Here is a 22,440-nt window from a genome sequence, read left to right as displayed (position 1 = left end):
GTTTTAACGAGCAGTTACTCAACTCTCTGTTCCACTGCTTGTCCCCAACCTAAGCCTCACGTTTTCTGTGGCGCCAGGAGAAACTACTTTGCTTGAACAATTTCGTGTTTCCTGGCCCTGCTCATGCCTTGTAAGTGATGAAGTGTCTTAGAAAATAGAGCAACAGAAAGCGAATGATGGTTCTTGAGTGAGTTGGGAAAAACACAAGGAAACCTTTTCAAAGAGAGCAAGGGATGTGTTTACCTTTTGCTTTGGCTTTGGCTGTGTCTAGACACAGCTTCACGTACTTAATGGTAACCACAGAGCCTAGGGGAGAGGCATCTCGCTCATTAACACCCAACATTAATGCCTCCTGGAGGCATTGCTTTGAGGAAGTGCTAGGCAGTGCCACCAAAATGTGCAGAATCAGGTTTGGCAGGACCTGGTGGTGTGACTTCGGCTTCTTGGAAACAGAATCTTGAATGCTGCTGATGTGTACTGCCAAATGCCTCTAGCCCTGGGACAGGATGTTCACACGCAACGCAACTCCCCCTTGAAACTCCGTGGGTCTCACTGCTAACTAAATTTAGGCGATCCTTCACTGTTTATGTTGATTTGGAGGATAAAGCTTTCTGCGATGTTTTGCACAGAGAATTCAAATGTAGTCACAAATGAGGAAAACATTAACCGGCTCAGACAGCTCTGTGCTGGGTTTCAGGTGCCCCGCAGCTGTGAGCTTTTCAGCAGTGAGAAATGGAATTGATGCTGGGTTTATCTTAACATTTCTGATTTTCTGGCTTAACATGGCTCCTTTCTTGCCCAGTTTGAGGCTCCCACTGGGAGATAATTGAAGTCCCTCCAGGAGAGTTTCTGCACCAAAACCGTTTCCTTTTCAAGCTCCTTTCCTGTTTTGCCTCACTAAGAATTTACAGAGATATCGCTGGGTGTGCTGATCGATTTTAGGGCTATGGACAGCAAAGGTGGGCAGAATGGCTGATGTGCAGAGATACTTGGTGTAGTGCTTCCTAGTAAAAAACAGATAAGGCTCTCAGATTTGTAGATGTTAGATTTATCATTTTTTTCTAGAGGATTAGGTAGATTTTCATGTCTTAAGTTTCATGAAAACGTTTCTTGACAACATATGCAGTGAAGGGGAGGCTATGTGTGAAACAACTTGGAGGATGGAAAAATTAACTTGGCACTTCAGGATCTGAGCCTCTTAATGCTCTCCTAATGGCTGTCACAGGAATTATCTTCACAAGGACTCTTATAGAATCATAGAATCAACCAGGTTGGAAAAGACCTTTAAGCTCATCCAGTCCAACCATTGCCCAGCACTGCCAAGGCCACCACTGCCCCATGGCACTGAGGGCCTCAGCTACACAGTGTGTGAACACTTCCAGGGATGGTGACTCCCCCAAGATGTTTCCTCCGTAGGGAAATTTGTACTGCCTCTTCCAGATTGTTGTGAAAGAAAAGACAGTGCTGACTCCCCTGACTTTGGCTCTACTTACAGGTGTCAAATCTTTGTCTGAAGTTCAAACAGGGAGCTCTCCCCAAATTAAGAGGGATTTGGCAGTCTCTCGTGGGTTTTGCAGGTGTCTATTGTGACAATGCATGATAGATGCACCATACCTGAAGATATTCAAGGCCAGGCTGGATGTGGTTCTGAGCAACCTGATCTAACTGAAGATGTCCCTGTTCATTGCAGGGGGGTTGGACTGGGTGAGCTTTGAAGGTCCTTTCAAACCCAAACCCTTCTGTGATTCTATGATCTTAGAAACCTCGTGTGAATAATGGCATAACAAGGTGAAAAAGACTGGAAATGAAACTTGACAGCCAGGCTGGTAATTGCCAAGAGGAACCCTGTTGTAAGAGCTCCGTTGTTACTCATGGCCCAGCTCTTGCCAGACAATGTAATCCCACCTGGGAAAGGCTGTAGGTTCACTGCAGGGTTACAACAAGCTCTCTCCTTTAAGCCATATATACATATTTATATATGTATATATGTATATATTTTGCCACAAAATTCATTTTTCAAATCAGAAAATAACAACAGCAAAATAAAGCCGGGAACTGGAGGATAACATGAAGGACCATAAGAAAACACATGGGCAGCAACAGCAGTCCCCTACAGGTAGCGAGCCTAAGTCTCCTGCCTGGCTCTCTGCTGTACAATAGGCAGAGCAGAGAGAACATTTAAAGGATACTTTAAAAACCTATAACTACTTAGAAAGCCTGATCATTCCTGCACATCTCAACCTATCCCAGCCCCTTGGAGCATGCTTGGATACAGAGCAGATCCCGGATGGCTTCCTCTGAGGAGCATGGGGTGTTGTTGCCTCCTGCTCCTGCCTGCATGTCCCAACTGTGCTCCTCAGGTACTGCCATACAATCACTACATATCAATCAGAACAAGTAAATCTACTTCTGTGCCATTAGAATGGCCGTAAAGTGGCTATAGAGAGAAAGTAACACCACATCACTGGGGTCTTGCCTTTGAACACGTTCTCAAAGATATAATTAAAACCACCAAGTACTTATTTCAAAGCCAAAGTTCGTAAGAGATGGGTCTGGCATCATGCCTATTGCAGGAAGGCTAATTACACCATAAATTAAACTTTTTTCTTTTCTAACCAAACATTATGACCTTTAATAAAATTGTTTTTACAACCAGCTGTCAATAAATCATCCAGGAAAGCCAGTGAGAAATGTTCTGTGAGCCACTCCACTCCTGTGAATTTCATTAGCTGCAGTTTATTTGGGTTTGTGAGCTATGATGGTTTTCAAATCTCAAATTAAAAGCCCCGACCCATAAAAACTAATTCAAGAACGTTAGCATCTCGGTCTCTGTAAATGAGCCTCTCTAATTGCAGAAATTAGTCAAGACTGTATAACGATCAGGAGGTCATTAAAAGAAAAGAATCGTGTGTAGGCTCTGCTTGATTCAGCTACAGCACTTCCAGCAAAGCTTGTTCTGAATATACCCTTAACGAGAGAGAAATGTCTCCACGTAGACTGATTTGAAAGCACTGGGAGAGCCTTTTAACCCGGTGGTTTGATTTCTCAGACATCAGTTTTCTGACCTTGTTTATTCTCCTATGGGCATCAGGCTTCTGAGTTTGGACATGTGTCAGGAGTTATGCTGTGCGTTGTACCGTTGTGTATGTAGCAGTGAAGTATGGGGTAACGTCAGTAGGCTTTGCTTCAGGAGCTCTTTTTGGTTTGCATTCTTAAGGCTCCTGTACTCCTTCATGATAATTACAAATATTTGCAGGAAATATACTATACTGCTTGATTTGTGACTTTGAGATGGACGTATTTTAAACCCAGGCATTTTTATTGGTACCAGAAAATGGAGCTGTTAACATTCTACTCCTCTGCCTCATAAAGCAATTCTGAGGAGAAGAGTGGATTTATTTTGTGTTTTAGAAACAGCTAGAAAGCCTTTAAGTTTGACAAGATAGCAATCCTTATTCTCAGCTCCTTGTTGGAATTGCAGCTTTCCTCGCGTTTCTGTTTTCTCTCCATATGTTTTGGCACGATCATTTCAAGCCTTTCTGAACACTCACTGTTTGACTTTCCATAGCCCGTTTCTGAGCAGTATGAGTCATAAAAGTCAGATGCACCTTGCTCAGCTGTGTACAGCTTCCACACAAGAGTCCTTGTTTATACAGTTACTGACATCTCACACAGACTTCTCTATTCTGCCCTGTGGCTGATATTCAGAAGGCTCTCCAGGAGTCTACCTGTGAAGTGTTTCCACCGCTTCTGTTGTATTTTGTTTCAGGGATGCTAAAATGAATATTTAATTGAAATGAGAAGATGAGACTTTCTAGGACCTACTTTTTACTAGCAAATATTAAGAATTACCTCTTTTCCTTTCTACTTTCCCTGTTTCTTCCAGACTCTTCTCCTCTTCTCTGTCTTGTTGCAAGTATTTGTGCATTGTCTGAACCACTTGTTATTTCTGAAACAAAAACTCTCTTTATGCTTATTCCTGAGATTTGATCTTTAGTGGGACTGTTATCACAGCCGTTCTGGTGATCTTTAGTGTTTTCAGACTGCACTTCAATTAATACAGTGGTTTTTTTCCCAAGGCATTTGCTTGTGTGACGTGTAACTGTCTGTTAAATGCCTTGGCAAAACAGCTTGAACTGCCCCTTGTCCCCCAGTCAGATACTGAAACCTGAACTCTGGAGGTTACTGTGAGCAAAATAAATCAATTATAAATTAATCCTAAAAGCAAGATGTAGGCTACTGATGAGGGCAAGAGCAATCAGAATGTATAAATATCAGTTACTCGAACTCCATGAAATACCCACACACGCACGCCTGCGTGTGCACACACGCATAATGTTAAACTTGATCTGGACTTTTTCCTTCTGGCTTCATTAATCACCTAGCCAGTTAATCTGAACTATTTCACTTCAGCTTCACAGGTCTGGTTTATGTATATACATTTTTCAGCTTTTATTTTGTTTGATTTTTTCAGTATTACTTGGCTTGCCCTTCCATTATTCGTGAATGTTTAAGGTTGGAAGAAAAGTAAATTACAGACCCCGTTGGACTGATGTAACACAAGAAGGCAGATGTTTTTCCCTTTCTTCCAGTCACACACTGGTTTTAAACTAAATGCATTAAGTCCAATAAAACGCTTTAAACAAAATACCAGTTTTGCGTAACGGGAGGCATCTCTTTCTGCAACGGCATTTATCATATGTGCAAATGAATAGCTCCTATTTAGTTCCTACGAAGTACGAATGTGAATCGGTGTAGCTTTATCCATCTGGAATATACATCATAAATGTCAGAATTGCCTTGGTGAGCAGTATATACTTTTCACAAGTTCTCTACCTAACGATCTATTCATCTATCTTGGGATTTGTTTTATTCGTTTGTTCATTGGTTTGTTTTGTTCATTTATTTACTTATTTATTTAAATAACTTACAACTGATGTTTCCAAAGGCACCAACCGGAAAATGCTTCTCAAAACAGGTTATTTTCTGGTTTGATTTGGATAATCCTATAAAGTGAGTACTCCCTGCAAACATTTCCACCAGGCATGAAAACGGCACCTGTGGCGAATGAGAGCAGTGTCATCTCTGATGTGACCTGCTTGCTAGGATTTTGTATCAAACTTCTGCTTCCCTCCACCCCTCCCTTTTTTGTTTGCTCAACCACTTTAGCATTGGCAGCACTATTCCTTCCAGTATAATTGGGCTTTACTTGCTGTTTGGCTTTGTCTTGCAGCAGGACTCGGAAAGTTCTAGAAGAGACGCTGTAAATGCCAATTATATCGCTAGAAGGCAACATCTGAGGGGGACAAAATGCAAGGATGTTCTGGCTGCATCATTTCTGTCCTAATTGCCATCAGAGTTTTCAAGGTGTGGAGAAACTTGGCACTTGCCCTGAGTACATGAGGTTCCCAATAGTCCCAGGCAATCTTCCAGCTTTAAAGGAGTTTCCATGAGGCTTTTCTGAGTTACTGGTGTCTTTTTATTGCCTTTTTACCTGTGCAGGACATAGAAGACAAGGTTTACTCTTGTGGATGATGTTTCTAAATGCCGAGTATGTGCCTGTTGCTTTCTATGTGCTTTGTTATTTTCCTTCCATTCTGAAGTGAAAGTCAAGAGGTTTTTAGACAGCTAAAGAGTGCCTGGGTTGTGGGAGTGCTCAGGGAAAGCCAAGATGCCAGACACCTGTTTCTCACTAAACCTGGGGCTGTTGGGTAGGTCAAGAGGGGAGCTGTGGGTTAGCTCATTCCACTGTAAAGCAATGGAAGCCATAAAATATTATGAGCAAAAAGCCACCTGTTCTTGAATTAGTGCTCGCCGTCTACCTTTGTGGTTTCAATTGGAAGTTCTGTGTCTAGGCTGAGCTGGTTTCCTCTTGCTCTGTCTTAACCACAGTGTGTCAATTTGTACGGGGCCTTCCCAATCAGCTCCATCTCCAAGCACATGTGCACTTGCATCCCTTCTCCTCCCGGGCACATGCACCAACAGCAAAGCTACTTTGCTTAAGTAAAGCATAGAAATCAGGCGAGTGTCAGAAACTGAATTTGATACCAAAGTTCTGGAGATTTTCAGAGAGATGCATCCATCACAATGCACGGCTGGGACAGGGCTCCTTGATTTGTTTCAGGTGCTGTATCCTACAAATGCAAATGCTTTCCAAGTAGGTGCTCTCCTCTGGCAGCTTCACAGTCCTTCCTTCTTGGACGGAGAAGCTGAAGTTCCTGGACTGTACTGCTGGGTACAGCACGGAAAAGCATGAGGTTTTATGTCATCTGGTTTGATTGGGGGGGGGTGGAGTTTATTTGGTTTGTTCGGGGGGTTTTATTTGCCTGGTAACATATTAGTTGGTTCAGATTCAGAATGTGGAAAGAAAGGAGCTGATCTTACAGAAGAGCCACCTGATACCTGCAGAGAAGTGCTCTGTAGTTTGAAGGGGCAGGGCCTCATCATCCCATTACTACATAGACCAAAAAGCAACTGGCTGAAGGAAAGAAGAGCAGATAGAGATAGTTTTATCATGAGATGCCTGAGGATGTGGTAGCCTGAGTAGATTGCTCTGTCCTGCTCTAACGGTAATGTCAGTGTGGCTGACTCTGGGACTAAGTGCTATATAAATCTTTTGTTTCTGGGGGTGAGATGTTAGTGTTATCCTTTGATTCTTCCCAGAATACCTGCTGTTACTGACCTCAGTGGTACCTTTGTGCCTGTTTTTGCTTGTGGCATAGGCTATTCAATCTGTCGTATTTGCTCAGCACCCAGTTTAATGGTCTCTGAAGTATGAGGCGGGTATGGCCATGTTATGCTCTCCGGGGCAAGACTGTTGTTTCATTAAGTCTTTGGCTTTAAAGATACTCAGGGCAACAGTTCTTCTAGGCACCTACCTGTGATGCCTAAGTGAGAGTGGTGCTCATCCTCCCTTCCTGCATTGTCAGTGAAGGGCAGAGAGAGAGCATCCTTGGGGAGGTGAATCATATACCACACGGGCTGAGGCACCATTGCTGGAGAGGTTTCTCCTCTCCACAGAGCAAAGCTCAAGTCAAGGGCCCTTTTAATGCTGTCTGGTGAAACAGATGTGAGTGTTAAGGCTCTCCAGCCTCCTCTTGGTGGCCATGGGAGGGTTGGGAATCTGTGTGAGATCTGCTCACATCCATCCATCTCCACCACAAAAGCCCTAACATCTAGAGGTGCATTATCTTCACTGATGATCTGGATGAGGGGATTGAGGGCACCCTCATTAAATTTGCTGACAGCTCCAGGTTGGGTGGGAGTGTTGATGTGCTGGAGCATAGGGAAGCTCTGCAGAGGCGTCTGGACAGGCTGGATCCAAGGGCTGTGGCCAATGGAGTGAGGTTCAAGAAGGTGACATGCTGGGCCCTGCACTTGGGCCACAACAACCCCCTGCAACGCTCCAGGCTTGGGGAAGGGCGGCTGGAAACTGCTCAGGGGAAAGGAGCTGGGGATGCTGATTGATGGAGCTGAGCATGAGCAGGTTGTGCCCAGGCAGCCAGGAAGCCACCAGCTTGGGTCTCTGCTCCCAAGGAACAAGGGATGGGACGAGAGGAGCCGGCCTCAAGCTGCCCCAGGGCAGGTTTAGATGGAGCTGAGGAACAATTCCTGCCCCAGAGGGTGCTCAGGCATTGGAACAGACTGCCCAGGGCAGGGCTGCAGGCACCGGCCCTGCAAGGGTTCACACCCCGTGGAGACGAGGCCTCAGTGCCATGGGGCAGGGGTGGCCTTGGCAGTGCTGGGCAATGATTGGACTGGGTGAGCTTAAAGGGCTTTTCCAACCTGGTTGTTCCTATGGCTCTGTGAGCTCTCTAAACAGGCTTTATCTTTGGTAAGGAAAACATCTTTTTCTTTTGCAATGTGGAATGTTGGGCTCAAGGAGTAGCCATGTGCAGTTCAGGCTTGTTGCAAGTCATCTTTACTATTAACATATGTTTGCCAAGCATTACAAAATGCCCAGGAGAACTTCAGTTTGCCTGTGTTTCAGTGGCTCGGTATTTTCACATTTCTCTGTGGTTTTGTTTGTTTAAAGAGAAAATATATCTATATTGTCCAAAGCAAAATATTCCTTCATATAATGGAATATGGATATGGAATATAAATTTTAGTCTCGCTCTGATTTTTCTTATTTAAACTCCAGGGTGAAGTAAGACAGTTATCAGTTTAGTTTTGTAAGCAAAGGAGCTGTCTCAGTGTGCAAGAACTACACAGAGATTAACTGATGGATTTTAATGCCAGTATTTCAAAGTTAGCTTGTATGACTTTTATTAGAAAAACCTTAGAAAACCTTTAAAATAAAAATAATGAAGGGAAAAACCCTGCAGAAAGATGAATGAAGTGGTCTCTTGATTTAGTATTTGTAGAGGCTGCCCTTTACTGGAAGAGAAACCTCATATTCTGCTCTGCATACTCCAAATCCACTTCCTCACTTGCTGAGCTTGTGCTCTCAACCGTTTCCAAAGCTCTGTGGTAGCACCATTAATAATCCTTTTGATATTATTTTCTCTAATAAGTGTAAATCATTGTCAACTCTTTTGGTATTAGCATGGATGGCATAAGTATTTCTGTGATATCCCATCACTTCATAAAAACATTCAGTTGTGGATCTGACTGAAACTACAGCACCATTGCTGTGGATGAAGGCTTGAAGGAATCCCATCTCATGTTATGCATTCAAGTGCTGCTGCGCACTCTGGTGTGGAATTTGGCTGGATTATGGCAAGTGGGACCATGAGGGAGATGAGAGACTGATTCCTGCCTTTGAGCTTGGAGAGGGCTCCCCGTAGCATCCCTGGGATGTGGTAGGGCTCTGGGTGTTATGCCCAGGGTGCAAACCACCCTCCATACAAACCCAAGGCCAGCATAGCTGGTGCTGTCCTTTTTGCATGTCTCGGCACAAAGTTCTGAGCACTGACACTGGCTTTTTGTCACTCGGGTCAGCAGTGACAAGTGTGACTGCAGCCCCAGAGCTGAGCTGCTGCTGTTGGGTCTTCTGTTCCTCTATAACTTCATCTCTCAGAGCTGAGGCGGTGTATTTGTGGCTCCAATGCCACTCAGTCTTGGGGTTTTGCTGTGAGCAAGCTTGGAAGTAGAAAGATGAGCAAGAAAGAAGGTCCTCCTCAGGTGGCTTTTCAACAGGGGTAAATGGTTGTCGCTCCGTGGAAGTCCAAGGGTAATTTCCAGGAATTAAGATTTTACCTGCTTGGTTTTCAAGTAGACCTCCTCATTCACCCAAACTGGGCAGTGCCAGCATGTAGAACCTGGGCAAAGGAGGTTGAGCTGGTGATGCCCTGCCCTTCCAGTCCCATGCTCTGAATTTGCCTGCACACGGCAAGGTTTCTCCAGCTGTGGGGATGGGTGAGGTGATGGGCAAAGTGGGGCAGTGGAATATGCAGTATCCCAGCATAGTCCTTGCCTAGGAAAATGTAATGAAGTCAAAGAAGGACCAGGATTTCCCCATCTTAACTTTGAATTTGGTTTAGTAGGTGGGTTTGCTAGCCATGGTTATTGGTCCCTGTGGTGAAAAAAAAGCACTGATGTACATGAGAAAAGGGAGATGGAGCTATGGTGTTACTACAGTCCAGCATCAGCCATAAAGATGAATGTAAAAAGTAGAATGACTCATTTAATGTGGCAGAATAGAAAGCCCACTCTTGAACGTTACTTGTCACGTCACAAATAAAGCACGTATTGAAATTGCTGAGGGGCAATTTGAACTTTTTTTGTTGATTCTTACAGTGCCTTTATACTGAAATTTTAAATCTGTTTTTTATTTTGGTTTTGATTTTTGGAGAATTAGTTCTTTACGTTTAGACTGGGAAAGCAGAAGGCAGGCTCATTTCAGCTTCAGTGTCTGAAGGGGGCTACAAGGATGCTGGAGAGGGACTCTTCATCAGGGACTGAAGTCATAGGACAAGGGGTGATGGGTTCAGACTTGAAAGAGGGCAAGTTCAGGTTAGATCTAAGGCAGAAGCTCTTCCCTGTGAGGGTGCTGAGGCGCTGGCACAGGGTGCCGAGAGAAGCTGTGGCTGCCCCATCCCTGGCAGTGCTCAAGGCCAGGTTGGACAGAGCCTTGGGCAACCTGGTCTAGTGTGAGGCATCCCTGTCCATGGCAGGGGTTTGGAACTGGATGAGCTTTAGGTCCTTTCCAACAGAAACCAGTCTGGGATTCCATGATTCTATGATTTCTTAACTTCACATTACAGACCATTTTTTTCATACAGAGGGCTATTATTGTGGCAGTAATTGAAAATGATCTTTATACTGCAAAGGTATAAAATGACAAATTCTTGCCATCTAATCAAAGTAAAGGAATATGTCAGCTTCTTAATGAGTCCCAATATTTGTCTGCATGATTATTTTATATATATGGTTGAGGTCAATTACACCCTTTTAGAACACAAACAATAGTACTAACTTTGTTTTCTTCTGTTAGCCTTTTAGCTGTGGTTTACTGTTTTTGCCCAAACAGCTTCTTCTAATGTCTTTAATTTCAATATTTTCACTGGTGCCAATTGTTCTGCTCAAGTTTTGCAGTGGATGTAAACCGCAGCGGTTTGTTCATTCCACTGGGTGCCTACAGATTTCTCTTTCCCTGTAACTGTGCTGTATGATTTTTATGTGAAATTGATTCTCTACAACTGTAACTAATAGGATTTTCCTGGAAACAATCAGAACATCTTGTACCAATGTTTACGATAAATATGTAAGAAGAATTTGATAGCTATCTAACAGTTTCCAGGAAGATGTGAATTAATGTGAAGCCAGCCTCTGAATGTGTTTCAGAAGGAAAGGTTGGGGTTTATTTGATTTCTGTTGAGACTTGTCATGCGATGTGAATTCCTTTGACATTTTCTTCATACTCGAGAGCCTTATTTCACATTGTCCATCCACCCAGCACGCTGCTCTTAGGTGGTGCCTGGGAAATGTTAATTGAACAATCCTGAGTTTAACCCCTCCTTCAAATACTTTGTAAAAATACAGCTGTTAATAACGTTTATTTGGCTTCAGTTTAGATATGGAAAACACCCATTTCAGGAGGTTCCTGAGGAAAAAAAAGGTTTAGACTTAATATGGGTTCCCCATATATTAAGAGCAATGGCATGTGCTGTAAAGAATAAAAACCACAACACACAGACATCAGTCCTCATGGGCTAATGGAAATCTAGACCTGATTAAAAACCCATTTCAGGTCTTTTTTATTGCAGGGGTGGGTTTGATAGCTGTCAGTGTACAGGAAAATAGCACATCTGGAATCTTACTGTGTACTTGTGCTGGCTGGTATAACTCAACCTGTGTGTCAGAGGGGTTTTTTTCTTTAATAGCCAAGATTTATTTGGTTTCTATTAATTTTTTAAAAGTCTTTGGTAAGTATGCTTATTAAGTACTAAATTTTTACCCTCCACAAATTAAAAGCTATATTTTAGCAGCTGAGCAGCTCCCTTTGGAGGAAAGTAAGAAAGCCAGAAAGATGCATTAGTAACCTGGAGAGTGATTTGATTACAAGTGTACCCCAGTGGGTTCTCAGGGATGACTATTTTGCAGTTTGTTTAATGAAAGTTCCATTTTTCTCATGGCTTCCCTACCTAGTTATGGGAAGTTTAACATGAGATATTAAACAAGTAGCAGACTCTGACTCACTATAATATCAAGAGTTTATTTTCCCATTAGGACAGTGTATACGCCTAGGAAATCGTAAATATTGTTTAAAAACCACTCAGATTTGCTTGTAAAATATGAACCTTCAATAAAGAGGAGGCTTTTTTCCTAAGCAGTGTCTTGGAGAAAAATGAACAGTCAGCTACAGATCAAGAGCTGCAGTGTTGTTTTGGTTTAGATCTAACCACAGGTTTAATGAAATATGTATATTTATAATCATCCTTAAGTTAAAAGCAAGAACAGAGCAATAAAAGTCCTTTGACAGTCCCCCACATCCTTAGATTTATTGTCTAGTTAAGTTTTTAATAGTGCACTTTCAGAACTTTTCCGTTTTAATCACTCGACAGATTTGTACAGCTGAAATATTTACTGTATTTTCATATATCCAGATCGTGGTCTAAAATCAACAGTGACCGGGATGTTGCTTGTCTTGGATGATCCTAAAGATCTCCAAAGATTGAACTATGCATAGGAGTTAGTAGTGTTTTGGCTCATTTAGTCAACAGTGTCATTTTAGTCCTGTCCTGCTCAGCAATCCCGCAATGCTTTAAAGTTCTTGCAGGTTGGAGGTACCAGGAAAAACTCTAAATCCTCAATGGGAAAAGAGCCAGAAGGGGATAGATTCCAGTCACATTTTATCCTCTTCAAGATGGCAATGTTTTTGAAGCAAACAATATGCTCTTTATTTGGTTTATATGCAGTGATCACACATTTAAATGTCATTCCAGTGCTAAAACGTCTTGTTATAAAATTCATAGGAAAGGACATCTAGAATGTCACTGCAAACTGCCCCGAGAGGTTCAACCAATTCATTTGGCTGAGGTGGAGAAAGAAAAGTACCCTTTTCTGGGGTAGAGTCCCCCACTGGAACAAGTAGTCATAACCTTGGCAGCAGCATGTCCATCGATTTTATTTGGACCGAAGTCAAGTGACATACTCGCCCATGAGGTATCTGGGAATTTAGTGTGAGACCATAATATTTGCCCCCAGATATGCCAGTCTTTGCAGTTTCCTAAAGCCTTTAGAGCGGAGTGCAATAGTGACTTCTCAGCTAATTATTTGTATTGTACAACATAAAACTGGGTCCTTTCCAACCCAAACCATTCTGGGATTCTACGATTTGGTAGAAACCTTGTGCCAGGTTTGACCTTTGTCATCGGTGAGTGTGACTCAGTGGGCTGCTGGCCGCTAACAGACCAGAGCTGTATTGCTGTTACTCACGTTAGAGTTCTGTGGTGAATGAGATGAAGTCATTTGCCATTGCTTTTGGATGTTCGCAGGGATCCGTCATGTTTGGTTCCTTCTATCTCCAGTTTAAATTTGGCAGTGCTTGCATGCACAGACAAGTCTTACCAAAGGTGTGAAAATAGCCCTGCAGGACTGCAGCTCTCACGGAGATGCCTGGATTTAAGAGAGGAGACAGATCCTAACGATGGGCTCTTGGCCATTTCTGCCAGCCATTCTCACATGGAGCTTATAGACCTGGATTTAACCAAAGCTTATGTTTTTGGAAAGACATTTGGTTTTGGTAATAAGTCTTCGAATGACAGGGAATGTATTATGTCAGGTAGACTCTTTTAGTGCTAATTTACATCCCTAGTTACAATGCACATGATTTTTAGTCTGATTTTGTCTGCTCTAGCCATTGGACTTTTCCATATCCCTGTCTACAAGCTTAAAGTAAACCTGATGATTTATGAAATGGGAAATATATTTGGCATGGATGAGCTTATAAACTATGATCAAGTCAAGCACTCAAATTACCTTGGAGAAGTTTGAATCTCTGCTGTCTTTCAGGAAAAGGCAGGTTTTCCAGCCACAGGAAAAGTCAGCTGGGGAGCTCAAGCTCAGAGGTGCAGCAAACCTTGTCTCATGCGCTTTTAGTACCCAGTGTAATTTACCCTGCGATCCTAAGATGTCCCAGAGTACAAAATGAGATTCCTTTCAAAAATGGCAAGTTTTCAAAGCCTTACGGAGCCCTCTTTCAGGATGGTAATTCTTATCATTACGGCTGTCACAGCGTATTTACTGCTCTTGCTGCTTTCTGTTAAAATGATGAAGCAAACTGATGTCTGCAATCGTTAACATCATCCCGGGTATGAAATGTCTCATGTTTCCTAGCAGACCCTAAACCAGAAAGACGTAAACTGAGGAGGAAAGCTTTGGTAACGTTGAAAACCAGGAACAGAAAGTTGCTGCCTAGTGGCAATAAAATGAGAGGATATAAGGATGGCAAAATGAGTCTGTATGGGCGACACCTCAGGGCACAGCTATGGAAAACTCTTGGGTGGGGTGGGATTTTCCTGTGTCCCAACATACAGCCTTGGGGGTTTTAACCTAACCTGAACTGCAGGTCTCTGTGAGTAAAGGATGATGCTTCATGAACGGGGCATATCTAGTGAGGAGGTCTAGTAACATTGCTGAACAACAGAGAGAAAGCAATGTCTTCTGCTTCTCTCAGATTTCAGAAGACTGAACTTTAGCTCTAGTTAAAGATAATTTAGTATTTTGTCCTCTGGTTGTTAGTCCTGCTCACTTCTTTGGCTCATTTTCCACTTGCTGGCTTCATGACTTCCTTAAATCCCACCCATCTTTGACTTTCCCAGGTCTCCACACTCAGCTATACCCCCAGCTGGGTGTATGGGTGTCAATGCCAGTAGAAGAAAGTAAGTTCAAAATGGCTTTTTGTAGATTTTATTACTACTAAGGTGAATATTCTATAATATGCACAAACAAAGGGATGCCCCATCCGGATTAATGCAGTATAACTATTGTGGTGGTGGGAATGTTCTGTGCTTGTAAGCAAATGCCCAGACTTCCTGCCTGAAGGGGGTAACTATACAAATACTATAAACTAATACAGCAAACAAGCTGTAGAGTTTGTTGCATTGAGTAGAGATTTGAAAGCTGAAGCAAATGATATACTTTCTTCCAGGAAATAACCAGTTTGTGGCATTCAGAGCTGGAAAATCCTATCTCTAGTTTATAAATGGGGAAACAAAGTGCGAAGCTGATGATGTGATTTGCCAAAGATTTCGGAAACTGCGTGGAAGAGAACTTAGGTGTGACAACAATTCCCAGGGCAAATGATACTTCTAATGCATGTAGAGTTAGCTCAGCTCCTCATTGCCTAGCAGAGTCCTACACTTCTGCACTTAGTGGCTGTGGAAAACACCTAATCAAAGTGGTGGCATTGTTGGTGTGTTCCCTTCTCATAGGTGCAAATGCAAACACCAGACGGAAAACAAAATTTAGCTGACCGTGGATATTTTAGTAGCTATATCAAGCATTCCTTTTCTGCGAGGACATGGATTTGTTGCTATTTTTCTTAGCAGAAAGGGTCACCGCAAAAGTTCAAATGATGGTGCTTTTCTAACCAATCTAAGAGAATTAGCTGCACTAAAACGCTTCCTGGCTTGTGTTACCACAAAAATTGTAAAAACAGTTTTACAAGCTGTTGTGCTTTAGTGCAAAGCAAACACATTAAAAACTTCTAATGAGCATTGCTTCTTGCATCTTCCTGTTCATTTATAGAATTCGGTCTATAAAAGAATCAAGGGCTGTTTGTTTGGAGCAGCCTAAGATGTTTATTAATAGTTGTTGGTCGTGCTGTACTTGTGAGTCTAGATGGGAATTCACAGTCACTGCTCCATGGTATCAAGAGAAGTTAACTTTGCGTTTGCTTCAACATGTAGGAAATAACCCAGTTATGACACAGCAGAATGCAGCTCCTTTTTTCTACCAGACCATAAACTGCAATTTGATATTCCAGTGCTGTGCATCCCCAGACCCCGAGCCTAAGAGGCCTCGCACCTCCTTGGTGCCTTTCCAAGCTGATGTGGAAGCCTGCGCGTGGGCTATGGAGAGGTGGCTCTGCTGCTCTCTGTAAGAGGCAGCTCCGCGTGCTGCGAAGCGCTGTGTTACACCGCAAGGTTCAAAGGCCCTCTTAGGAAAACAACCCAGAACTGTAAGGGGATGGCACAGGCGACCTCCGAGATCGTCTCCCCTTTCATTTCCAGGGCTGACTGGTTCAGGGCAGTGCTGGTTCCAATTACAGCTCCAGCACAGCTGCAAAATTCCAATGGCACCCACATCTTAGGCACAGCTTTACTGCCTCTCTTCCTGCATCACCGGGCTGATACGCAGTATACGCAACTGATCTGGCAGATATATAGATTCAGGAATAACTTGGCATCGTCTGCACGTATTTTTGGCAATTTTCCAAGCCTTTCCAATCGTGTGGATCTCAAAGCTGGTCTCGCTTCGTTTGTAAATGCAGTTACTTGCCCAAGTCATGCATGATGCCCTGTAATAAAGTTATTTCTCCAATAAGCTCAGACCCGTTGGACAACTTTGTGCTGGAACTAATTATGCTTCCTGACATCCACTGAGGAGTGACTTATAATTTGCATATGCTTGTCTTGTATCGCAATTCCTGAGCTGTCAATTGAACTCGTTCTGTGTATTCTGTATAGTCACATTGTACAGGAATGTGGTTTTTCATAAGTCGTGTAAATGGTGCATTTTATCAGCTATAGTTTCTTTGTGTCAGAATCTTTGATTGTGCGGAGGCTTTTTTATATCTCGGATACAAATGAAATCCAAAGGCTCAATAAGCAAGGCTTTATGAATAATGCTGAAAGCTTTCTACTGTGGGGGTTTAAAAACACACTTCAAGGAACACTGTATTTTGTGTTTTGAATTTCTGCTGTAATGGAGAAGAAAAATGAGGAAATAGTGGAGAAAGAAAATGGTTAGTGGTGAGAGAAATGTGAAGACAAGGTATGAGAGACTGGGGCAGCGCTTTCTTTTCCCCTTAGCCCCCTGCACAAGGCTCACACCACTTCTACGCGCTACAGTGAGTTATATTGGGTATGTTAGTGAAAAAACAGGAGAAAGTGGTGCATAACTTTTAGACATGGAACTGCATGGAGCCAGTTCCACCACTGTTTCTCTTTCTTCTTTGCTCTCCTCAGCATCACTGGTGTCAGCCAGTGTTTAATTTGCTAGTTCTGCTTTCTTCCGTTATGAATGACCAGGTTGGGTCCAGTTCAGGCTGGAATTTCAGGTAGAAGCAGGACTAAGTGTAATCATGACACAATGCTTGCTGGTAGCCTGGATTTACTCAGGAAAACTGCTGTCCCTACAGGGAGGTTAAATAGGTCTGTGGGTGATATTGCTGGAGGAATAACACACTGAGTGCAGCTTGTGATAGGAATATGAAGTGCCAGCTGGATACAATCCTGCTAGGAATGGCTATAAACCTTCCTATAGCAAACATGATTTTGCCTGTCTTTTCTTCCCTCTCCCCTCTGCTGCTTCTCTGAATTGCAGTTTCTATCTCCCTTTTTATACGGTAGGAAAAATAACGCAGATGAAAGCTTTCACTCAGACCCCTAAAGGGAAATTGTTCCTGGAAAGTTTGGACAGTTCCTTTATTTTCCTTCATGCTTGCAAACACAAACCACCACCACCACAGAAGGGATGTTTGTATTGCCATATACTGCTTGGTGATTTTGTTTCGCTTCCTGACTGTTTTCTGTCCCCTTCCCCTCTCTTATAGGGGACAGCCTGTGGGAATATGTCACATTTCTGCGGCACAGAGGAGTGGGAGGCAGCAAATCTGGATGTTATCACCAGTTTGGCCATTGTCTTCCTGTGTGAACATGGGTAAGTTATTCTTTTCTCCACTGATAATAGTGTGATGTTAATCACTTACTTCATGGGGCAAGGGTGGCTGATCTGTAACATGCCTGAAGCATTTAAGCAGTTAAGATGGGACTCTCAAAGTGGGTCTCTGTTGCATGCTTGACTAGCACAGACACTTCTGATCAACCTGAAACTCCTCTGTGGGCCTGAGCAAGTGGCTATAGCTGCTAACGCTGATACCCTGATGCCCTGGGGTGCTGTTGCAAGGAAGCCCAGGCCTGCTTTTTAGGTAAGTTATCTGTCCATCCCACCCTGCTGAGATTTTGGTACGAAACATGTAGGATTAGTGAGGTTCTGTGTTATGTGAAAATAAAAGGACAGGAAAATACACTGAGCTCTGGTGAGAGGAATATCAGAACCACAGCAGAGAGGGCTAGCAGATAGCAGGGGGTCCACTGCCAGCCAGATGCAAGTTTATTCTTACATGTCTGCTTAAGCTATGCTTTAAAAAGCACCAGTGATGAGCCAGGCTGGTACCAAAGTGCAAATATTAGGGTTGATTCATATTAGAATGTACCTTTCAGCCATTTTCTTCTTCCCCAAAAGAAACAGCCTACATGGGTTAAAGAGTGCATTCCTCCCCCCACGTCAAACGCCTCTGGCTCATTGTTTGCTCTGTTCCCCTGATCCTATAAATTCTGCATTCTGTGTTCATCTTGGACTCATACTAGGTTATTTTCCCCCTTACTAAACAGCTTGGCAATGTTAGAAGGGACATATTCTGCCTTCCCTTCCTTCTTTGTGTCTTTCTGTTGAGCATTTTGTTTAACTGTGACTGTAAAATGAAAGCATTCATTGCCAGTCTGGCAAAACGCTTCATGCTTTGTTTGCTGCTGGGCACCACTGACGCCATGGTGTAAAGGTAGTTTAAAAGATGTGCTCACCCTCTCCTCCGAGCATAATTCATCTGTATGGCATGTGTAAGAGAAAAGCCCACACTGGGGACTGACAGGGGTTAAGAATAGATCTGGCAAAACTTCACATTCTTCCTCTGGAAACTGGACAGAGAGTGAGCAACCTCCAAGGTCACAGATTGGGCTCAGATTCACAGGTCATGAGAAGCCAATGGTGCAGCCTAGGAAGAAGGAAGAGGAGGGGAAAGCTCCCTCTTGATAATCAGACTATTCCCCAGCCACTTCTGTTTTGGATCCCCATCCAGCAAAAGTTCCTGCATGGACTTACTACACTTAGATAGCTCCACTGAGGCAGATGTGATTTCAGGGTGTTTCTGAAATTCTTCATGCTCCGTGCTAAGTACGTGGAATAGAAAAATCTATTTAAATGCATCCCTATCCATTTTGTGGCCTTGCTCGTGAATTCGAATCTCTTACACGTTGAGATGTCCCAGTGTTAAACTACACGGAAGAGCTAAGTGTTTGTTGAAGGTGCAGGGGTATATGAGCAAGTTCAAGGGCCTTAAAACTGTATTAGTTTGGTAGGGTGTAGCTGGTTTACCAGAGGTACCAAAACAATAGTTAACTTCTGTGCATCCCAACAGGCAATTAAGTGCATTCATCTTGGTCTTCAGTGCAGAATTGTATCAGCTGTGCTTGGTATCTGCACTGTGCCAAGAGCTGGTCTGGGAAAAGCTTGCCACTGTTTTGTCTTCTCTTCCTCATCATACCAGACACTATAATTTGAAGGGAGCAACATAATGTGAATAGGGGGGTAAGTGATGTGATTTTAAAGGAAAAATCGTGGTAATGAAGATGTTTTGCTTCTGTTTTTAACTCCTCACACAAAACCTGTGCTTTGGTGACTGGCCCTGTAGGTTTTCCTAGTTGGAAACATGATCTTGTCTGTGGCCTTTACGGACGAGAGCGCTAGTGTGGCATGCTTGCATTCTATCGATTTTCCAGATCCCAGCATGCTCGTATTTTTCATACGCAATCACTCTGGTGTTTACATGGTTTGGGGATTTGAAGTCTGTTTTGATGCTTTATGAAGCCTGACATTACTTGAATACACAAATTCTTAATAATTGATAAAAACCGTAGTTGTACCACTTAATCTGTCCGTGCAAGAGAGGCATTTGTCCCCTGGGACAGGAATAACCCAGCATTTAGTTAATCAAGTTTTAAAAGCTGTGAATTTCAGCTCTTTGGGATATATACATTACCAATTGCAGGAAGTTGGGAAATAAAAGGAACTTTTCAAATAAAAAGATGTCAATTTAATAGCAAAGGAGCTGGAAACAGATGTTTCACGCAAAGCATGAGAGTTGTGTCATTCCTTTAGGTTTTCAAAGTCACTTCTTGTCAGATGCATTGGTTAAGAGAGAAAATTAATGAGCTGTGTTAAGTTTTATTACACAATCTTCTGATGTGGGAAAGCTTCCCTCCAGGAACAGCTCTATGCGTGGCTTAACTGATTTAGGCATGCCTGCTGCAGTATTCTCCAGAATGTGTTGGAGATCAAAGTAGGGGGAGTTATTCAGGTTTTATGGCAAGGTAATTAAAAAAAGATGGGGATTATTACATATAAATCATACGTGCATAAATTTGCTGGCAAAATAAAATCAAATAAACACGTTTAAAAAATGAGATCAGGAAAACATCGAGCCGCGTTTTTTAGTGTTACAGATGCAAAGCTGTGCCCTGAAGTCTACACAGTTGACCTTTTTATTCCGTGCTAGAGGATTTGGCCCCGTTCTGTTTTAGTGGTGTTTTCATTTATTTAACAAAAAGAAAAGGAAGGAAAAAAGCACACTGAGCTCTCCTGTTTGTGACAATGGGAAGATGGGCACTACACACCAGGTCCAAAGCGCTCCCAGAGAAAGCACTGGGAAGACTTCCCTTGGTTTCTGAGGTGATTTCATCTGGAAGTTTATTCTCCTTGTGGACTTGTGTGCCTGAGCATGCATTTTTTCAGTGCAGATGTTAGTATTATAGAAACCAAGACAGGAGCGCAGACTGTTCACCCTGCAGTTGTTCCAGGGCAGACTGTAAGCAAAGAGCAGGTTTGGACCAATGGCTTCCAGAAAAAGGGGTATAAAAGCCCAAGAAACCTGCAAGGACTTTCTGTTCTCAGGTACACAGGGCTTCCAAGGGGAGTGCAGACAAGATTGTAGCTCATCCTTTCTGGCCCCGTGCAGGAGAAATGGATGCATGCCCTATGCTCCAAACAGGGGCACAGAAATCTCAGCCTCGAAGGAGGGAGCAATGATGCAGTTGCGAATGCCGAAGTGCTAAGCATGAAAAGCAGGAAACGTTTCTCTCTGGGTGGGAGAGAAATGAAGAGTGTTGAGAAACTTCTGTTTAATCAGAGGAGAGCTTCCACATTTCTGTCACATAAATATGGAGCTTATAGCTTCAGCTGTCCTGAACGCAGCCGTACCATATGACAGAACACACATGCACATGCCTGTGTAAACATATACACAGTTGTAGCCAAAACGTATAACACTGTCAGGACTGAGCTTTCTCTCTCTAAGGATGTGCATATGCCCTCTTTGGTCTAATTGGGTTTATGACTCTACATGTGCCTGTATATGCAAGAGATATAAAATACAAGTACAGTAGCTTTTGATGTAAAATAACATTTATTTCCTTGTACCAGCTACAGGTCCCTGAGAGAGTACGTGGAGAGTTCACACTGGAAGCTACACAGCTGAAGCACTGGCAGCAGACTAAGCAGAGCATGCTTGGCTGTCATTTTACCAATCTTCTCTGCTGCGGATCTAAGGTGCATGAAAGAGGGGCTATTGACTGGCAGCTCCATGCAGATGAAACAGCTCAGGTTGGACAGTGAAAACCTGGGTGAAAATTCCCCCGTGCTTTGCTCTTCTGGGTGATGCTATAATTTCCTGAAGGAACTGATGTCAAATTGTTTAAAGGTACTTGATTGTGAAATATTGCCCATTTTAACCTTGTCTTGCTGTTCGGTATGGGGGGATCTCTTTCATTTCTAACCTTTTTCAAAGAACCAGTAGATGCTGCATATAATAATAGTAATAGTAATAATAATGCATATATACGAAAGAGATTTTATGTGGAACTTAAAGTCGAAGGCCAGGCCTGGAAGGGAAGTGCTGCAAAACTTAGCTGTAGTTGTGCGCTCCTTGAATACACACTGCTGTTCATCACATGTGCGCAATCTTGAAGACAAGGGCCAGAAAACTCCTTGCGAGTTTGAAACAACAATGCAATAAAGCCCATTGCAAGATTTAATATAAAATCTGAACAGCAAAGAATTCTGCGATGTATCTGGTTCTTGTTTGATGTACTTCTGCTGCCACAGTTAATATAGTGTTTGCAGTGCGCACATAAAGCAGATATGCCCAGATTCCTCTCTAGAAGTTAAATTATTTTATAGTCATGTATGCTATCTTTCCCAGGTTTGGTTTCCTTCCCCTTTCCTCCGTCTCCTCCCTCCCCAGTTTCTATAGGCTGTATTTAGTTTATATAAGTTCTTCTTAAGAGTTTTCAACAAAATTTGCTCTAAAGTAATGATAGAGGTGGATGGTTATAAAGAAGGCTATAAAGATTCTTGTAATAAATTTCTAAGCATGAGGAGAGTCCCTCTCCATTGGTAATTACCAAAGTCTGTCCGACAAATAGTCCTCAAACCAGCTATTCAGAAATACACTTTTCTGTTCTCAGTTGGTGATGACTGTGTATTTCACTACAGCAGAATAAAAATCACCCCCCTACACAGCATCAGTCAAAACATTTCAGCCCCTGAAGTGGAATTGAAGTAGTGTCTAAGTTTTCCTAAATGCTGGTGCCAGGTCTTTAGATGTAAGGTTCAATTTCAGCCTTACTTTGCTGGAAAACATCACTAAGCTGAGGGATTTCTTGGGTTTGCTGCAGACGTGCTGCGTGCAGGGGTGAGTGCTTTCTGCTAGATCAGCAAAAAGGCAGGAACATACAAAGCCTGGTGTACAGGCTGTCATGTCCAGCCAAGGTCACTCTGACCTGAATATTCAGGGTGCATAGGGCAATAGCCCCAATGATATCAAAGTCCTTGTGTCCAGTAGGAAGCTGATGGCTTTTGCTGGCTAATTTGTGGCTCTTAGTGGCTGCAAGCCTCAGTAACATCACTGTTGAGAAGTTCATCTGTGTTTGGGTA

The 22,440-nt window shown here is 42.9% G+C and overlaps 1 long non-coding RNA gene across 1 annotated transcript in view; it reads left to right on the top strand.

Annotated features, from left to right (window-relative positions):
• LOC136014544 (uncharacterized) overlaps positions 1-22,440 on the top strand; it is a 100,997-nt gene that overhangs the window by 20,501 nt on the left and 58,056 nt on the right. The window contains exons 2-3 of the long non-coding RNA XR_010612766.1: positions 17,225-17,331; positions 20,929-21,205. This is a non-coding gene — a long non-coding RNA (uncharacterized LOC136014544). The remainder of the gene's footprint in view (positions 1-17,224; positions 17,332-20,928; positions 21,206-22,440) is intronic.

Source organism: Lathamus discolor, chromosome 5, assembly GCF_037157495.1.
Source record: "Lathamus discolor isolate bLatDis1 chromosome 5, bLatDis1.hap1, whole genome shotgun sequence".
In the NCBI taxonomy this organism is placed as follows: domain Eukaryota; kingdom Metazoa; phylum Chordata; class Aves; order Psittaciformes; family Psittacidae; genus Lathamus; species Lathamus discolor.
This window is presented reverse-complemented; position numbering and strand designations above follow the sequence as displayed.